Genomic DNA, 18611 nt, shown 5'->3' on the forward strand with positions numbered 1-18611 from the left:
ATACTGATGAGAGTATGTTCCAATATCAACCAATTTTATGACAAGATTATTTTTAATGCAGCTTTCAAAAGAAAATACTGGAAAAGCAAATGGTATCATATCCTCGCTTTTAACTTAGTGCCTAATCAAATTATATTGGTATTGAACGCATACAAGAACGTAGTCTACTGCTGTAGATTCTAATGTATCTATAAATCTTTCTTCTTCACCTTCTTTACAACATGCTTTTTGGTTGATCACTACTACAAAATAAACGGGAAATGATCCTACCGATCCTTCTACCGTAAAATGCGATGTACAGATCGAGATTTATACTTAGTATATCGAATTAAAAAATGTGTACAGAGCGTCTGACTATGGACTTTTTTGGAAGAATACGCTTTTTCCTTGTGCCAAATAAATGTCCGCATAACTTGTCTGAACCGCAATGTCTTGCTTATTATTACAAATACGGGCAGTGTTGTTTTTTTTATTCCAAAATCTTCCTTTAAATTGATAGAAGTCCGATCCTGGGCGAAACTACGAAAATCGAGATCGATCCCTCTACGGTAACATGCGATATACCGAATGAGACATTTACTATCGACTTGAAAATTGTGTACCACGGTCCTTGCCATCATCAGGCAGTTCTTTTCAAATGTTACGGGGTGAGTTGAAGTCCGATCGATTCCCGATTAGCGCAGTGCTTTGTTTTCATATTATCGTGACATGATTGTTTTCTTTTTTAAAGGTCCAGTAACACTTATAAATAACTTACAAAAGATTATTTTTGTTAATACATTTCAGTTAAAAAAAACTACTTTACTCTAAAACATGTTACAATATATTTTTGTGACATTTTAGTTGTTTCTACACGGAAAACAGTTAATAGAAGACATTTCTCTTTTTTGCAATATCATTGAATAAAAATACTATGCTATATTTCTGTTGTATAATTTCAACTTAAAAAAGCAGCACTACAATTATCTTATCGGCCAAATTCGTCAGAAAGATTAAATTTCTTGTTAAAAGAAATGCTACTTGTGATCATTACATCCAAAGTGCTACTGGACCTTTAAACTATCTATTACTGTAACTCCAAAATGGACTGCTAACTGTGTTTAACTTTCATTGATTCACATGCTATACTTAAATTTCAAGTGTGTTAAATTTCCTTAGCATTTCATTCAAAATACATTTTAAGTAATACATCAGTTGTATTTTTTTCCTGGAGCAATCTGTTATTCTCGTGAAATTAAACCAATTAACAAATAAACTGACCTAATGTTCATCTCAATGTCAAAAGCTGACCATGGAGAAGGGTGCTGGTAATTTGATAGGGCTATTTAAGCCAATCTACAGATGCTATTTGTAACTCTCTGGAATTCCATGTTGTTATAACTTCACGCTCTGATCTGAAATTCTGTGAGAGACATTTTAGTAGGAGGTGTAGCCTGGCTCCCTGGCTGCATGGTTATCTTTTATATAAATACTGCAAGCAAAATAAGAAAATCTTAAGCCTCTAAAATAGCACATTTTTATCTAAAGGCTGAACCATACCTATGTTTGGAGCCAGGGGCAATAAAAATGTCAATGTAAAAACAACCTGCTGAAGTTACTTTCCTCTTAATGAATAAACATATATATGTAAATAAGAACAAACATAGGGACAGGAGCCAGTCTATAGGAGTAGCTACATTTAGCCGTCCCTGGACAAAGTGAGCTCTAACCGTCATAAATCATGTCAATTGAAGAGTATTTATGTACACAAACCTGGGAAAGACGGCAAGGTTGACTATACCGTGGCTTCTTTTGGTCAATATCCTGCAATTTACAGCCTGCTTCCGGCGATGATTTAGGATCAAAGTTACACACTTATATACTAGATTAATGGAAATAAGTAACGCGCACTCAAACTTCAACGTAATAGTGTGAAAATGAAATAATTTGGATACAAGGTGAGGTATAAAAATGTTAAAAATTCATGTAATTTTTCTAAAATATTTTGAGTTTGAAATGTTAATGTATTACACTACGTTTTATTTTGTGTCGTGCAACTGTGAATTAACGTCATTCAAATCTGGTTAGTATAAAAAGCAAATCAACTTAATTTTTGTTGAACAAGTATTAGGACATTTTTATTTATTCAGTATTCTAGAATTTCCCAGTAATATGAGTCCATTGTACCACTTATAATTAATACATGTATTCTGTAGAGACGTTTGACAATACTGTACATTTATATTATGTTGTCTAGGTTTTCAAAATCAGAAACGAAGCAAAAAGAACTTTTCTGAGGCTTAAGTGTTGAAGTTCAGTTGTGATTGTTATGCCCTAGGATATGCTAATGGATTGATGGAGAAGTATATTGATTCTGTTTCATTGCACTTTTTAAAAAAATTACAAATATTTCATTTTCTACAGATTTTTATGACATGTGTTTAACGAGTAAATTTAGTAGTTCTGAAACTTATTAATTCTCGCTGCTTACATTTTTTTTATTTCTGGTTTTGAACAATATTATACCTAAAGCGATTACTTTACTAAATACACACATTATTAATACTTATCACAAAACACCTAACTTTATTTCCAGCTCATAAATCAGTTATTGCGTTTCCCACACATATTTTACTTGAGTCTGAAAATTATTTAATATTACATGGTCATTTATTTTTTCTGCGAAATATGTATTTTTCAAATTTGTTATTTGCAGTCTGCACTGTATATTTGTTTGATTTTTTTGCCGTTTTCAACAGTATTTCATATAAGTAGAACTTCACATATAAGTTTAATTTTATTTTTAAACTTTCCTAGTCAAGTTTCTATTTGAAAAAAAAAACAACTAAAAATGAAATATTACATAAGAGACTATCGAATTCTTTTACTCGGCCCGCCACTTTGTAGACATTTAATTGATTATTCTGAATGGCTGCATTTGTTCAAATAGGAAATTTCGCGTCAATGTCTGTTTTCCGTTTATTTTTTAAAAGGTTGCGCGTTTTTTTTCAGGAACGTCTGGATTCAGATACAGAAAGTAACATGGTAGACATGTACATATTTAAAGCAAGTGGAAACCTTTAAAGTAAGTAAAATATGTTATATATCTTTATTTCTTTTTTAAATAGTTGGAATGTTTGGACAAAAGGTTATATAATTTCATAATACTTTAAGTTATTACCTTGGCGTGTAGAAATGTACATAAATTCTAGATACAATCAATTATGTCTTAAAGACAACATCTGAACACTAACAGGCTCTATAAAGACCGTCGTTTTTTGTTGGGTTTTTTTTTTTTTTTTTTTTTTTTTTTTTTTTCTTTTTGGTTTTGCTGACAAAATGTATTTTACCTGTCAAAAAAAGAATTCTCATGAGTGAAATTTACATTTCTTTTTAGAGTAGTATATGTTAGTAGAAGTGCACCATATGATGTAAGACCTTTTCTTTTGATGATACAAAGAAAATTCTATAGCACAACTGACATACTTAATACTTGTTTAGCAATGCACGTAAATTTAACGAAAACGTTAGTATTTAAAATATCGGTATGTTTAAATATGCACTCCTCAGAAGTGCTGATTTTCATACGTGTGTATTTTTATATTGTTTTTAGAGAACGAACAACTAAACTAAGAATTATGTGCACATCATAGGATATTGACGTCAATGGAAATAAAATGTTTGTACTAGTTGATCGCAGGAATATTGATGAAAAAGTTAAAAGGTATGGATATAACGATAGATGATTCTAAATTACATTATTACAACTTGTTACTACATGTACGTTAATATCATGAAACCCTAATTCATAATGATATTGTATAAACATTTGATAAAATTTGTCTAGATACGAGAGGAAAATGAAAGCAGTTTAAAGGGATAAAACAAGTTTAAAAATTAGCGGTTAATTTATGTTAGAAATGGAAAAAAAAGAAAGAATGACTAGAATGTTGAATTAAAATCTAACAACTCACAATGAACTTACTTCAATTTTTAAGCGAATTCAAATGCCAGATACTTTTAATATAATTTTCTTATAAATAAGATATTTCTTATCTTAATTTACCTGGAAATAAGCAGTTAATTTGTTTTTCAATGTAATTTCGATAACAGGATTAGGTACGCTTATTGGGAATGGACATTATGTTTGGTGCATTCCTTGTTGTAATACCTGGTTTTAATTATGGGGAGCTTATAAAGGCAGAAAAAAGAAGAGGTGATCAAAATTGTAAACATTAATGTAACATTAATTAGTGATATGTAATATGGAAGTAATATGGTTACTGCTTCCGCTAACCACCCCCGTCCGTCTTATGACTTTATCTAAATGTTTTGCTGTTAGCTGGCTCTTGCAGTAGGTAGAGCGCAGATTCAGGATAAGCAGGGTAGTCCATTCGATCCCAAGGTGAGAGGGGTATATGTTCATCGGAGTAATTTGATAAAAGACAGTAGGGTTGGTAAAATGTGAAATCTGTCTCCTGCAGCTCTATATAGATCGGAAACTATATCTTTTAGTTGTTAATAGTAACCTTAGAACAAATGTTACATAAATGTATTTACAGACATTCAGTGATAGGGATGAAGTGGAGGCCTTATCGATAAACAAAGAGTCCTTAGTTCAGGAAATGGTACAGCGCTGAGAGTATTTTGAAAGTTAAGAAAGGTTGGTAATTGTTATTGCATTAATTAATTTCTTATTGCTTGAATCTGTGAAATATCCGCATTTTAGCTCACTTGTCACGAAGTGACAAGGTGAGCTTTTGTGGTCGCCTGGCGTCCGGCGTCCGTCAGTCCGTCCGTCCGTGCGTAAACGTTGCTTGTGACCACTCTAGAGGTTACATTTTTCAATGGATCTTCATGAAATTTGGTCAAAATGTTCATCTTGGTGATATCTAGGTCAAGTTTGAAACTGGGTCAACTGGGGTAAAAAACTAGGTCAGAAGGTCTAAAAACAGGAAAACGTTGTGACCTCTCTAGAGGCCATACTTTTAAATGGATCTCCATGAAAGTTGGTCAAAATGTTCACCTTGATAATATCTAGGTCACGTTTGAAACTGGGTCACGTGCCATCAAAAACTAGGTCAGTAGGTCAAATAATAGAAAAACCTTGTGACCTCTCTAGAGGCCATATTTTTCATGGGATCTGTATGAAATAAAATATGGTTGAATGTTCATTTTAATGATATCTAAGTCAAGTTTGAAACTGGGTCAACTGCGGTCAGAAGCTAGGTCATTAGGTCTAAAAATAGAAAAACCTTGTGACCTCTCTTTTCAATGGATCTTCATAAAAGTTGGTCTGAATATTCATCTTTATGATATCTAGGTCAAGTTCGAAACTGGGACAACTGCGGTCAAAAACTAGGTCAGTAGGTCTAATAGTAGAAAAACCTTTTGACCTCTATAGAGGTCATATTTTTCATGGGATCTGTATGAAATGAAATTTGGTTTGAATGTTCATCTTAATGATATCTAAATCAAGTTTGAAACTGGGTCAACTGCGGTCAAAAACTAGGTCAGTAGGTCTAAAAGTAAAAAAACCTTGTGACCTCTCTAGAGGCCGTACTTTTCAACGGATCTTCATGAAAATTGTTCAGAATGTTTACCTTGATGATATCTAGGTCAGCTTTGAAACTGGTTCACGTGCCTTCAAAAACTAGGTCAGTAGGCCAAATAATATAAAAACCTTGTGACCTCTCTAGAGGCCATATTTTTCACGGGATCTTTATGAAAGTTGATCAAAATGTTCATCGTAATAATATCTAGGTCAAATTTGAAACTGGGTCAACTGCGGTCAAAAACTAGGTCAGTAGATCTAAAAATAGAAAAACCTTGTGACCTCTCTTTTCAATGGATCTTCATAAAAGTTGGTCTGAATATTCATCTTTATGATATCTAGGTCAAGTTCGAAACTGGGCCAACTGCGGTCAAAAACTAGGTCAGTAGGTCTAATAGTAGAAAAACCTTTTGACCACTCTAGAGGCCATATTTTTCAATTAATCTTCATGAAAATTTGTCTGAATGATCACCTTGATGATATCCAGATAAAGTTTGAAACTGGATCACGTGTAGTCAAAACTAGGTCAGTAGGTATAAAAATAGAAAAATATTGTGACCTCTCTAGAGGCCATACTTTCATGAGATCTTCATGAAAGTTGGTGAGAATGTTCTCCTTGATAATATCTAGGTCAGGTTCCAAACTGGTTCATGTGCCTTCAAAAACTAGGTCATTAGGTTCAATAATAGAAAATCCTTGTTTAATAAAAAATGCTGTGATAAATCCAGGATGACAGAAATGTGAAGTCTGCCCGGGTCGCGAACCTGAGCTGACCGGCTGCCTGACACATACTCTCTTTAACGTGACTAAGTCCGTACCTCGACACCCCCTCCCCCCCCCCCCCCCCCCCCCCCCCGCCAAGAAATTGTAAATTCGTCCTCGAATTCCAAAAGAACACAATATTGCAAACGTTGCAAGACTGTCCAAGCAAACATGCTAAAGACCCACTTTCTGAGCAAATTGTCAAAAAGTATGACTTCAGTTAGGGACTCGAACTTTGGACCTACCGACTGGGCTAACTGGCTACTTAACACATATTCTCTCTAAACGTAACGTAACGTAAAGTAAATCCGTACCGAGAAATGAGAAACTACTAAGATTTTTTTTCAATTAAGCTTGGTCATCACGATTGATAGACCATACTTCCTACAATCATGCTGATTCTGTCCAGGCTGTACTATATAAAACTAGTACTTTCGTGTTACTTTCTTTTAAAATTGTTTCTTGTGCTTATCATTTACGGAGAAAACCAACGCAGTTTTGTTTAACATAATTATTGTTCAAAAAGTGGTTTATACACAAAACAAACAAACAAACACGGGTTGTCATTTTATCTTCATTCTTTATATTTTACAATAAAGCAGCATTATTTTTTCAGGTGAAATGTATAAAGTGAGATTTCATGAAGATGGTTCCTAGTAAGTCCGGAATATGGCTCGTATTCGAAGAAAAAATGTGATTGTTTGTAAAAGCAGTTTACATGAAATATAGTTTGAGCTTTTAATCAAAATGTTGTTCTTTCTTTATATTCAACGGATGATTTTTTTGTAGTGCAAGTTAGCATAACCTTAAAAAGAGATGCAGGCAAACCTGTGTTAAAGACCACCTCTGAACAGAGGCCACCTGGCTCTAAAGACCACATGTTTTGTTTCCAGTTTTAACATATATTTTAGCCTGTGACTACCTCCAAATAAAGACCACATTTTGGCTCTACCTAGTCTTGTCTTTATAGACAGGTTTGAAAGTATATGTAAAAGTACACTCGAAGTTTTATCTAGCATTAGTGCAGTGACTGACCCATAAATTTTGGTCTGTCCGTTTGTCTCTCTGTATGTCACAAAGTTTAAATGTGCATATCATGTGAAACAGCAATGCGGATTCACACCAGTTCATTGTTTTGTGATCAGAGTTTTTTAATACTTTATATTCTAATGGGCCCGCTTTTACCAAACTTTACATGACTGGCCAGTGCCTATAATTTTTATTGGAGTTATGGCCCTTAATTTGTCATATCTTATCCCGTATTGGCAAGCTCATTTTAAGCGATATCTATATACTAGCACGTGTTTATACCAAGCTGCGAAATCTCTATATTCATGTAGTTATCATGTACATTTTTTCGCTGATGAAGTAAATGTAATAAATATACACTTTTATTTAATAATAATATATTTTTTTCTACAATTCAAGTGTAGACCTGTACCATTGAAAAGCATTACTGAGCAGACATATTTCATCCATTTACTTTCATAATCTACTAAAACAGATATTATAAGCAATGTAATTGTACCCTGGCAGTGCAGTGGATATAATATCATAATAAGAGTATGGTTACAATACATTCCAGAACTCGAAAACTATTCGGTGTGATATAACTGTTGAAAAGCAGAGAGGGGCACGCGAAGTCTTACTCCACCAAAGAAGGCTGAAAAATCGCCATATGAACTTAATTTCTGCGATGTGACCAAACAAAGAATTAACTGGGAAAAAAAAACAGAAACTAAATGGCGATTTTATCGCAAGAAATTTAAACAGTTAATAACTCCAAATATTCCCTATCAATTAATTTTCTTTCAAGGATGACGTGAACTAACGTGTTTTTTTTTTTTTTTGTTTTTGTTTTTGTTTTTTTTTTTTTGCAGCGTTTCAGCGGAATTACGCTATTCTCAAACTTGAAAATAATTTCCTCATTCAAAATGTTATACTTGTCCGATCCTCTTTTCATGTGTTGGAGTAAGCGAATTATTTTAACATACAATTATTCCCTAACTAGCAAACGTGTGCTATTTACACTTTATTCCAAGGGTTTAAATCCTATTCGCTCTTAGCGAAATTTCGTTAAGAGGAGGACGTTGCACTGCAAATATACTCTTTCCTCAGAATGCCTTAGCGAAATTACGCTATCTATAGATCGGATGAACCATAAACTTTATAGTATTGTTTGCGAAGAACATTGTATAAACGGTGATGATTATTCTTGTCTAAGAAGAAAGTAACGAATTCCTTCGATACGTACATACATTAGAACTCTAAATGAAGTAGCAACAGTCTCGATTTTAATGGTTAAGTTCTGCATTTTTATGGCAAATTGATAATACCGCTTAACGATGTTGTAAAAGTAAAGAAAACATTATTCCAAAATGTCAGGATAAAACGATTTGTATACCAAATTGGCATGTTTTTGACAGAACTTGACAGTTTGGAAACTGTCAACTGCAAATGGAACGTGTTAAGTCGTTTTAACGTCTCCCGCTCGATCGACAGTGCTTCGTTTCGTTCGACGTCTCAGAGACACGGACACGCTTGTCGATATGTCTCGTTCAGGTAGACCACGTGTAACGTAAGTGCGGCAAGACAATTATAAACGTCAACGCCATTTGCGTGACAGATTTTGTGCGGCTAAATCCACTTTTTGTTTAGTGTTATGTCGCCGTGGACGGCCTATTAGCTGACATAAAGCTTAAGTGAGGAATCGGCTTAGACAACGGGAAGTTATCTGTCACAGGCCTTACCGCGGTCTAGTACTTACGCTACGTCACCGTCACCAACGTCCAATCTGGGTCGCAACCATCGCGATCAGCGTTTGCATGTCGAACTGTTTAGTGATATGTCACGTTTCATCTTGTTGAATGCCGACGAACGTATCCTTGTCTACGGTCGACATTGTGACCGCTACGCTAACAGTTGCATTCTGCAATACATTCGGCGGAGTCATGATCTCGACAGCAATCAACCAACTCGTCATTTGTCAGGGTTATTACAGCCAAGTGTTACATTGACCAGATATTACGACTTCTTGTTGTCCCTGTATTCCGTCAATGTCAAGGCTTGTTCTTAATGCATGGCACAACCTCATTTGACACCTGGAACTTTTTACAGACGAGCAACATTTTTGCCTTGGCCGCAACCATCACTGCACTGCAGTCCGATTGGACACGCCTGGGGTTACCTTGGACAGCGGTTACGTCAACGGCAACCGTAGCCCTCAAACGTCAAAGAACTGATAAAAGCGCTAAACCAGGAGTGTACCATAATCCAACGGTATTTGCACCGTAACTAGGGCGGGCCGATGGGGCGACATATTGCTGCTGTGGTTGCCAGTGGAGGTGGTATTTGAATTCCTCTGACCAGTCTATTGAAGCATAATACGACCATGAAATACTGTCTAATTAACCCTCAGTTCTTTTAAATCAATAAATTTGCAAATGGAATTATTCTTTCCTAATTTTGAATTACGGTTAACAAATATATTGTACAATGAGTTCGAATGAGGCATTTTTTCCGTCATTGTATGTTATATGTTCAGGTTTTTCAAGTATATATGGTACTGGTTACCTAACATGTAAGTTCACTTATAGCGTAAAATCTACTTAATGTATTCATCATGTTGAATAAAAACACATTTAGACACTTTACACTTTAAACTGATAAGGTACTCCTAAATGTAGGTCATAATATCTAGATATGTAATCGACTTAGATTAAACAAGACCGTTTGTGGCACAACTGCATTAAACACTTTAAAGATAATTTCAACGTACTTTGGACTGGGTGAATTGATACTTGTGAGACTTTGTGCGTGACTTACATGAACGCGGTATAGGTTTCAGAGAATCCGGATAACTGAATTTTAAAATTTAAAACTAAGATCCACAATACAGTCTGTTCAGGATATCATAATATATTATGTTTTATGATCAATAGAACGGTGTTGGCAAAATTCCTAGATGATGAAGCATAAGGTAGTAATTTTATATCTAATTTTGACAACTGTGACAAACGCAAAATCAAGTAGCGAACCTTGCGATGTGGAATGTGAATGGATTTCATGGCATTCATGGTCTGAATGTAGCAGTTCTTGTGGCGGTGGTTCCCGGAGCAGGTACAGACAATTTTGTTGCAAGCATGAGCTGATTGGTGATATACAAGCATGTATGGCTAACTGTGGAATGGACTACGATAAGCATAGCGAAGAATTTAGCGAATATGAACAATGTAATACACACTGTTACCACGGTAAGTAGAAATGATTTGCAATGGACTTATACTATAAGTATACAAAGATACTATAAGTATACAAAAATCAAGTATAAAATATTAAGCCTTGCTTAAGGATTGAGACAAAATACAAAGCTGGTTTATCATTTAGATATACAAAATATTGTAAAATTATAACGAATGAGGTATTTAAAATATTCTTATAGACGTTAGAATAAAACGAGATAAGGAAAGTTGGTGTTATTTTCTTTACATAGTTTAAGTCTTATACTTACATTTTGAGCAACCCCAATTCATAGCAAGAAAACGTTGTTTCACGTGAAAATTAATTGAACAGCATAAAAACATGTATATTTCTCGACACAACAACTATCAGTTTACTGATATTTACATTGAATTCCAAAAAAAACAAACTGCTGGATAAAATGGCCACGCTTTCGAACTGTTCAGCGCCTTTATAAAGTCACCATTTTCAAAGAACTGTTACGTATGTTCGTTTTGGCGCATTTGCAGTAATGTCCCAGAGCTGAAATCTCACATAACTAGGTTGAACGTAGTTTTCAACAATTGTTTATTTTTATTTTTACAAATGATATTCATTTTTAAAGTGTGTGTGTGGAGGGGGGGGGGGGGGGGGGGGGGGGGGGGGGGGGGGGGGGGTGCATCTGTTTGAGAATATCTTCAGTATCCATTTACAGGGCAGTACGACAGAACATAATGGTCAGGTAGATTTTGGTAAAGATGTAGCTCGTTTATCAAATATTTCTGTGTTTTGAAGATTTACTCCTAAACTTTAAATTTGTTGGGCAATGTCAGAAATGTACATGTACTCTGACCTACAAAGTCAGCCAACCGATTTTATTCTTCACATTGTTAAATTCATGTACCTGCTCATGATTTCCTCGTGCAGCCCGTGTGTGTCAACCATGTGGTTTTATTGAGCGGATTTTACACAGGTACAACATTTTCAGAGATTTTCTGACAAAGGATCAGTCTCGGTAACGCCGATGCTAAATTTCGAAGAGAGGGTCAAAGTTAGCGAATGTGGGCGAACGCAAGAACAAGTCGTTTTAACGTCTCCCGCTCGATCGACAGTGCTTCGTCTCGTTCGACGTCTCAGAGACACGGAAACGCTTGTCGAAATGTCTCGTTCAGGTAGACCGCGTGTAACGTCAGTGCGGCAAGACAATTATAAACGTCAACGCCATTTGCGTGACAGATTTTGTGCGGCTGAATCCACTTTTTTTGTTTAGTGTTATGTAGCCGTGGACGGCCTATTAGCTGACATAAAGCTTAAGTGAGGAATCGGCTTAGACAACGGGAAATAATCTGTCACAAGCCTTACCGCGGTCTAGTCCTTACGCTACGTCACCGTCACCAACGTCCAATCTGGGTCGCAACCATCGCGATCAGCGTTTGCATGTCGAACTGTTTAGTGATATGTCACGTTTCATCTTGTTGAATGCCGACGAACGTATCCTTGTTTACGGTCGACATCGTGACCGCTACGCTAACAGTTGCACTCTGCAGTACATTCGGCGGAGTCATGATCTCGACAGCAATCAACCAACTCGTCGTTTGTCAGGGTTATTACAGCCAAGTGTTACATTGACCAGATATCACGTTCTCTTGTTGTCCCTATATTCCGTCAAAGTCATTGCTTGTTCTTTAAGCATGGCAACGCACAACCTCACTTGACACCTGGAACTTTTTACAGACAAGCGCTAAACCAGGAGTGTGCCAGAATCCAACAGTATTTGCACCGTAACTAGGGCTGGCCGATGGGGCGACATATTGCTGCTGTGGTTGCCAGTGGAGGTGGTATTTGAATTCCTCTGACCAGTCTTTTGAAGCATAATACGACCATGAAATACTGTCTAATTAACCCTCAGTTCTTTTAAATCAACTAATTTGCAAATGGAATTATTCTTTCCTAATTTTGAATTACGGTTAACAAATATATTGTACAATGAGTTTGAATGAGGCATTTTTCCCGTCATTGTATGTTATATGTTTAGGTTTTTCAAGTATATATGGTACTGGTTACCTAACATGTAAGTTCACTAATAGCGTAAAATCTACTTAATGTATTCATCATGTTGAATAAAAACACATTTAGACACTTTACACTTTAAATTGATAAGGTACTCGTAAATGTAGGTCATAATATCTAGATATGTAATCGACTTAGATTAAACAAGACTGTTTGTGGCACAACTGCATTAAAACACTTTAAAAATAATTTCAACGTACTTTGGACTGGGTGAATTGATAATTATCAAATTAGGCCAGAATATCACAGTATGTAAACTATAAACCTGATAAACCTTTCGCTTCCTTTAAAAATAAAAGTTATTGCGATCTTATCAGCAATAGAAAACTTTTTGTCTGGCCGAAAAATAAATTATATTTACATTACAAATAACTCATCAATTATATTTTGTAATGGATTATATAATTTCAACAAATAATTTTTTAACCCAGGCTTATATGCTATAACAATCAAACATTGTGACGTATATTTAGTCATATATCAGAAGCTACATTACTATGAAAATGAGAAAGCTAAGTCTGCCCGTGAAGAATTTAAATAAAACAAGAATATAATTTTGGTAATTTTCATATCGCATATCTCAAAAAAATGGGTTTGCTTTCATTTCGGTGCCACAAAACCTAAACCTAAATAATGTATCTTTTAACCAGTTTCTTATCATGAAACTCTTGATGAATGTTTGCCAAACCTGGTATGTAGCATCCATTGATAGACATTACTTTACTGTTAATTAAATTGTTCAGATTGACTGCAATTACTGACCATCAGAGCTAAAAATGTCATAAGTTCCTTGTAAGAAGCAGGGCAGAGGTCTGAGTCAAATTAGGACCTGTGCCCTCTAGGGATTCTTGTTCTGATTTACAGACTGAAACGTTCTAGTATGACAAATTCTTAAATTTATCGTTATCTCAAGTCAAACTCAGTCAAGGTAAATTTTGTTTAAATATAAATGCATCAAAAGAAAACGTTGTCATACACATGTCGTTTGAACAATTTTCATTTCATGTAGTCAAATGAATTAAATTTTTGTCTAGGTGGATCACTTAAGCTAAGTGGCAGGGGTTGCAAGTGTTTATATCCTTTGGGTATTGCTGCGAATATGATAGGTAATCTATTGTACAATTTTGGCTGAAGAAATTTTTTGTGTGCAATCTTGCATTAACGAATAAACTCGTGAGCAAAATTGCAGATTTACTTCAAACAACATCCTTAAATTTTGTTTCTCTTGTTAGTTATATTTCAGTTTATAATAATATCTGTCATAATACTGTCATTTGTACAATTATATGGAAATTTTTAGAAGAATCAAAATGCATCAGCACCAATACTACTGTTGCGAATTACAGAATAAGTTTTAAATTTTCTTTTCATAAGTATTTATTCTTTCTTTAGTTTTACCAGGTTGTACCCCGTTCCCCCACAGATGTAATATTTGTGTTAGATTCTTCCGCAAGTCAGACAAAGGAAAAGCTCGATGCACAACTTGATTTTGTGAAAAAGTTTATCGAAAACGTTAACATCAGCAAGGAAGAATTTCAGATAGCAGTTATAGCATATTCAACAGAAGCAAGAGTAGAGTAGATATAAACCTTAATTAGTCCACCGATGAGGACACACTGCGTCATCTAATTGAAGACATCAGAGTCCGGCCTGGTGCCACATTTACAAATAAAGGGCTAAAAATAGCAAAGGAAGTTGCGAGAGAAAGTGAGTGACGGAAAGGCATGGTGACCTTGACTTATGCATTTGTTCTTACTGATGGAATGTCAAACAAACGAACGGAAACAAGAATCGTTGCTAAGAAATTAAGAAATGCTGATGTTCATGTTGTTGCAATAGGTATTGATTTTGAAGTATCTTTTTTCCTTGTTATAACCACTTTATCATGCACATAGACATAGTTTTGGTTGCGGGTTTACTCCGCTACCAAAGTTACAAGTGTTTTCTGACAATCATATAGCATCTTTATTTTATTCCAAATCACATCCAAAGATGTTCATGTGCTACACAAAATAGTCCCATTCATAAATAATGCGGATGAATTATCAATGATCAAGCAGTTCTAATACAATCTGTATCCATTCACACTGACACTAACTTAAAAATTAGATTATATAAGATCTAACAATGGTAAGGTTTTCCAGTTCATGGTTACATCACAAGCTAGGTCAGGCAGAGTTCATCTTAGATATGAGGCATATATGTATTTGTTTCTATAATAATAATAATAATAATAATAATAATAATAATTACTTTATTTAAAGAAGGTAACACATAAAGATATATAACAGTGTATATTTATAGATTGGCATTTAAACAGAAAATAAATCTACCAAATCCCGCAACCACCAGACATCTCAAGGCTTTGATTATATCTGGCACCTTGTTCCGTCCTAAGCTAACCTAAGGCCTGAAGGCAAGGACAAAAGTACAACAGAAAAAAAATCACATTCAAAGTTACAACGAATCCTGATTTTTTTTTTCTAATTCGTGTAGCACCAAGAATGTATAAGATAAATTTAATGCTGAATATAAATTCGGACTGGATATGCCTAATACTGCTGCAGATAAGTCAAAGAACGAGAATTCACATTTATTTTGATGTTTATTCTATTATTTTGTCATTTTTTTTATCAGGAATTGGAAAAGAAGTTCCACATCAAGAACTCGTCGATATTGCTTCTATGGGAGATACGTTCAGTCCCTCTTACGTTTTCTCTGTTGGCATTAAGCCCTGGATACCTTACTGAAGCAGCTCGTGCAGATAACATGTGACGATTGCAGCGCTGCCAACCACCTATCTTATATTGTGTTTCTACTAGAAGAAAGTTATTAAATGACTGAGACGGAATTTCAAATTTCGCTGGATGTTATGACGTCCATTGTAAAGAATACTGATCATATTGGTGAAGACGGTGGTCCAGCTTGGTTCAACTTGGCAACACATTGACAACAGTAATTGAACTTTCAAGCAATCAGTCACAAGAAAACCTAATGGTACAATTTCAATCATTATACAGGAAGCAGATGTATGTAGTAAAGATGAAAAATGTGCTGAAAGAAATATCACGTCAGCAATTGATCAAATATTTAAGACATTCCGTAGCATAAATAAGCGTCAAAATTCTAGAAAATTTCTTATTGTGATGTCAAATGGAAAGTTTGAAATGTCATCACAGAAGAAATGATGGCAATTAAGGAAATGTCAGGTATCAAATTGTTTGTGATTAGTCCAGGACTTGAAATAAATATGGACGGCTTGTTATCATTGGCTAAAGAAACAAATCATTTGTAAGCAGTTTTTGACAGTGAGGACACTTCAAAACTCGATGTCATGCAATCAGAATTTGCCTACAACTTTTGTATTAAAATGTAACAGGCTAAAAATACTTCAGCCCTGACCGGGAATCGAACCCTGGACCTCTCATACCTAAGGCTAGCTTTTATAGTGACGTGGTAGAGTGTTCGCCTAAGTTGTGAGGGGTTTTATAGCGACATGGTACAGTGTCCGCCTTAGGTGTGAGAGGTCCTGGGTTCGATTCCCGGTCAGGTTTGAAGTATTTTCAGCCTGTTACATTTGGCACCCAACGTAAATAACTCACGAGTAGAAATGAATGGACACCATGGAACGTCCCACAGAGGTTCAAACTCCTGGAATTTGAGAACGAATTCTTAAATGAAGGGGGTGTCTGTAGTAAGGTAGAGTATAAGGGTGCACTTATACTCCCTTGCTATTGAGCTAGCTTTTATAGCGACGTGGCAGAGTGTTCGCCTTAGGTGTGAGAGGTCCCGGGTTCGATTCCCAGTCAGGCCTGAAGTATGACCAGCCTGTTACAAAAACATGAATTAATAAATCTATTCCCGATCCCTGATTCTAATTACATACCTGACGGTCCGTCCACAGATAAATGAAAGTTATAATTACCTCACGAGTTAGCCTATAGTCTAACCTGAATGTAACATACTCATATAGCATGGCAAGGAAATTTAATCAGCCAGAATTGTTATGACTGAATACGAAAATACGTCTTCAACATTTTAGAATAGCTTGACGTAGGGTCATTTGATGCTTTTTGAATCACTTTGAAAATTCTAATTTATAGAATGAACAAAGAAATTCAAATTTATTTTACTATCTGCCTTTCTGTGAAATAGTGGAATACATATAAGCGAAATTAAACTGACAATTCTACTGATTCAAAGCCTAAGGAACCACTAAATGCAATAGAAAAAGAATTATATGTAATCGAAAATTCTTTTAAAGGTAAATATTAATCTAAAGGATATATATTTGTTTCACAGAAAGGTCAACATTTATGTCACCGAGTTAGTGACTATGTACTAGCTCATTTTAATCGCGCATTTATCACTTAAACCGCTTTGTTCGGCAACTGGGCACTACGCATATTGAATATTTTAATTCATCAAAAATTGCATACCAGTAACATTTTGTCAATGTTTTCTCAGAGACCCTACGATTCATTCACACAGGAGTTCTATTTTAACAGGCATTTCGATTGGTCGATATGAAAGGTGTGTAAATCGTTTTGTTTTAACTTTAGAGAAGGATGACGGTATCAATTTGGGCAAAACTTAGAATTTTACTCCGGACGAATTGTGAACCACAGGATATTATAAGCCCAAGTAATATGAAGAAACTGATTAATGCGTTTTCCCCTCAAATGCAATGAAAAAATAACTGTTTATTTAACTTGTGAACTGCAATTAAAAGGTGAGCCGCTGCCAAATTTGTTCAGTACTTAAGAATATAAGTATTAAAAGTAGTCAAAACTACAAAAACTTTTTAAAAACAAGTCACTTTATTTTTAACCAACGTTTCGGCTACATCAGCCTTCTTCAGGGTTCAAAATAAACATAACAAAGGAAGTGACGTCAACGTCAAACGACGTCGATGACGACAACGTCAAAATTAAACAAAGAGTTTGGCGTAAAAATCATAAACAGGATCATAGTATGATACATAAAAACTGGTGAAAAAATGCAGTATAAGTGCAATGATTAAGGAATAGCACCAGTAAAAACTGATTATGGAATACATACAAGTAATAAAATATACATATATAACAAGTATTTCAGAAAGGCATTAATACAGAATTTTTGAATTCATTCCTTGTGGAGACACAGTGCCCAAACGGTACATCCAGGAAGTCTCTTTTAAAAGCCTTTTCCAAGGATTAGTTACTTTATCAATGGGCATAAAAGAGAAATCCTGGATAGTATGTCCTTGAGAATTAAAATGTTCAGAAACATTAGTAGTAGTTTCTGGATAATGATTGATATCAAATCTATGACTATTCATTCTTTGTGAACATTGCTGGTGCGTTTGTCCAACATACTGTTTAAAACATTTATTACATGTTATTAAGTAAATAACATCAGTTGAAACCGGGCAACGAGAAAACCGGTCACCGTGGCCCGCTGGTTAAAACAAAACGATTTACACACCTTTCATATCGACCAATCGAAATGCCTGTTAAAATAGAACTCCTGTGAGAATGAATCGTAGGGTCTTAAGGAAAGATGACGGTCTCAATGTGGGCAAAACTTTAAAACCGGGCAACGAGAAAACCGGTCACCGTGGCCCACTGGTTATGGCGTCCACCTCGGGATCGGGAAGTCGAAGGTTCAAGTCCCATGGGGAGCGTTCGTCCGGGGGATGTTTGTCATGGGACTCTTTCCGAAAAGGCAGGTTCGTGAGCCGCGAGTTAGTTAAATGAATGGTCACCGACTTCTATCCGCCTGGCGTGTGGCATAGTGGTAGGAGTTGGGAGATAATTGATACGCACAATAAAGGTGTCTAATAAGCCAAATTGGCTGACCTTTCAAAAGGGGTGACACTATAATAAACAAGACCTTTATATTACTCTGGACAATGTGAGAACTGCACACGATATGACAAGCCTTAGTAATATCAGCTCACTGGGACTAAAAGTGTTTTTCACATAATTGCAATTAAAGATTAACTGTGTATTTAGTTGTAAACCGCTAGATGTGCTGCCGACTTCGT

General features: G+C 35.3%; 1 long non-coding RNA gene across 1 annotated transcript; it reads left to right on the plus strand.

The window, feature by feature from the left end:
- The first annotated feature begins 1797 nt into the window (after positions 1–1797).
- On the plus strand, positions 1798–3703 carry LOC128551409 (uncharacterized). Its single transcript, XR_008368778.1, has 3 exons — positions 1798–2342; positions 2992–3064; positions 3593–3703. It is a non-coding gene; the product is annotated as an uncharacterized LOC128551409 (long non-coding RNA).
- Positions 3704–18611: the final 14908 nt, after the last annotated feature.

This window comes from Mercenaria mercenaria, unplaced genomic scaffold, assembly GCF_021730395.1.
Source record: "Mercenaria mercenaria strain notata unplaced genomic scaffold, MADL_Memer_1 contig_1062, whole genome shotgun sequence".
Classification (NCBI taxonomy): Eukaryota; Metazoa; Mollusca; class Bivalvia; order Venerida; family Veneridae; genus Mercenaria; species Mercenaria mercenaria.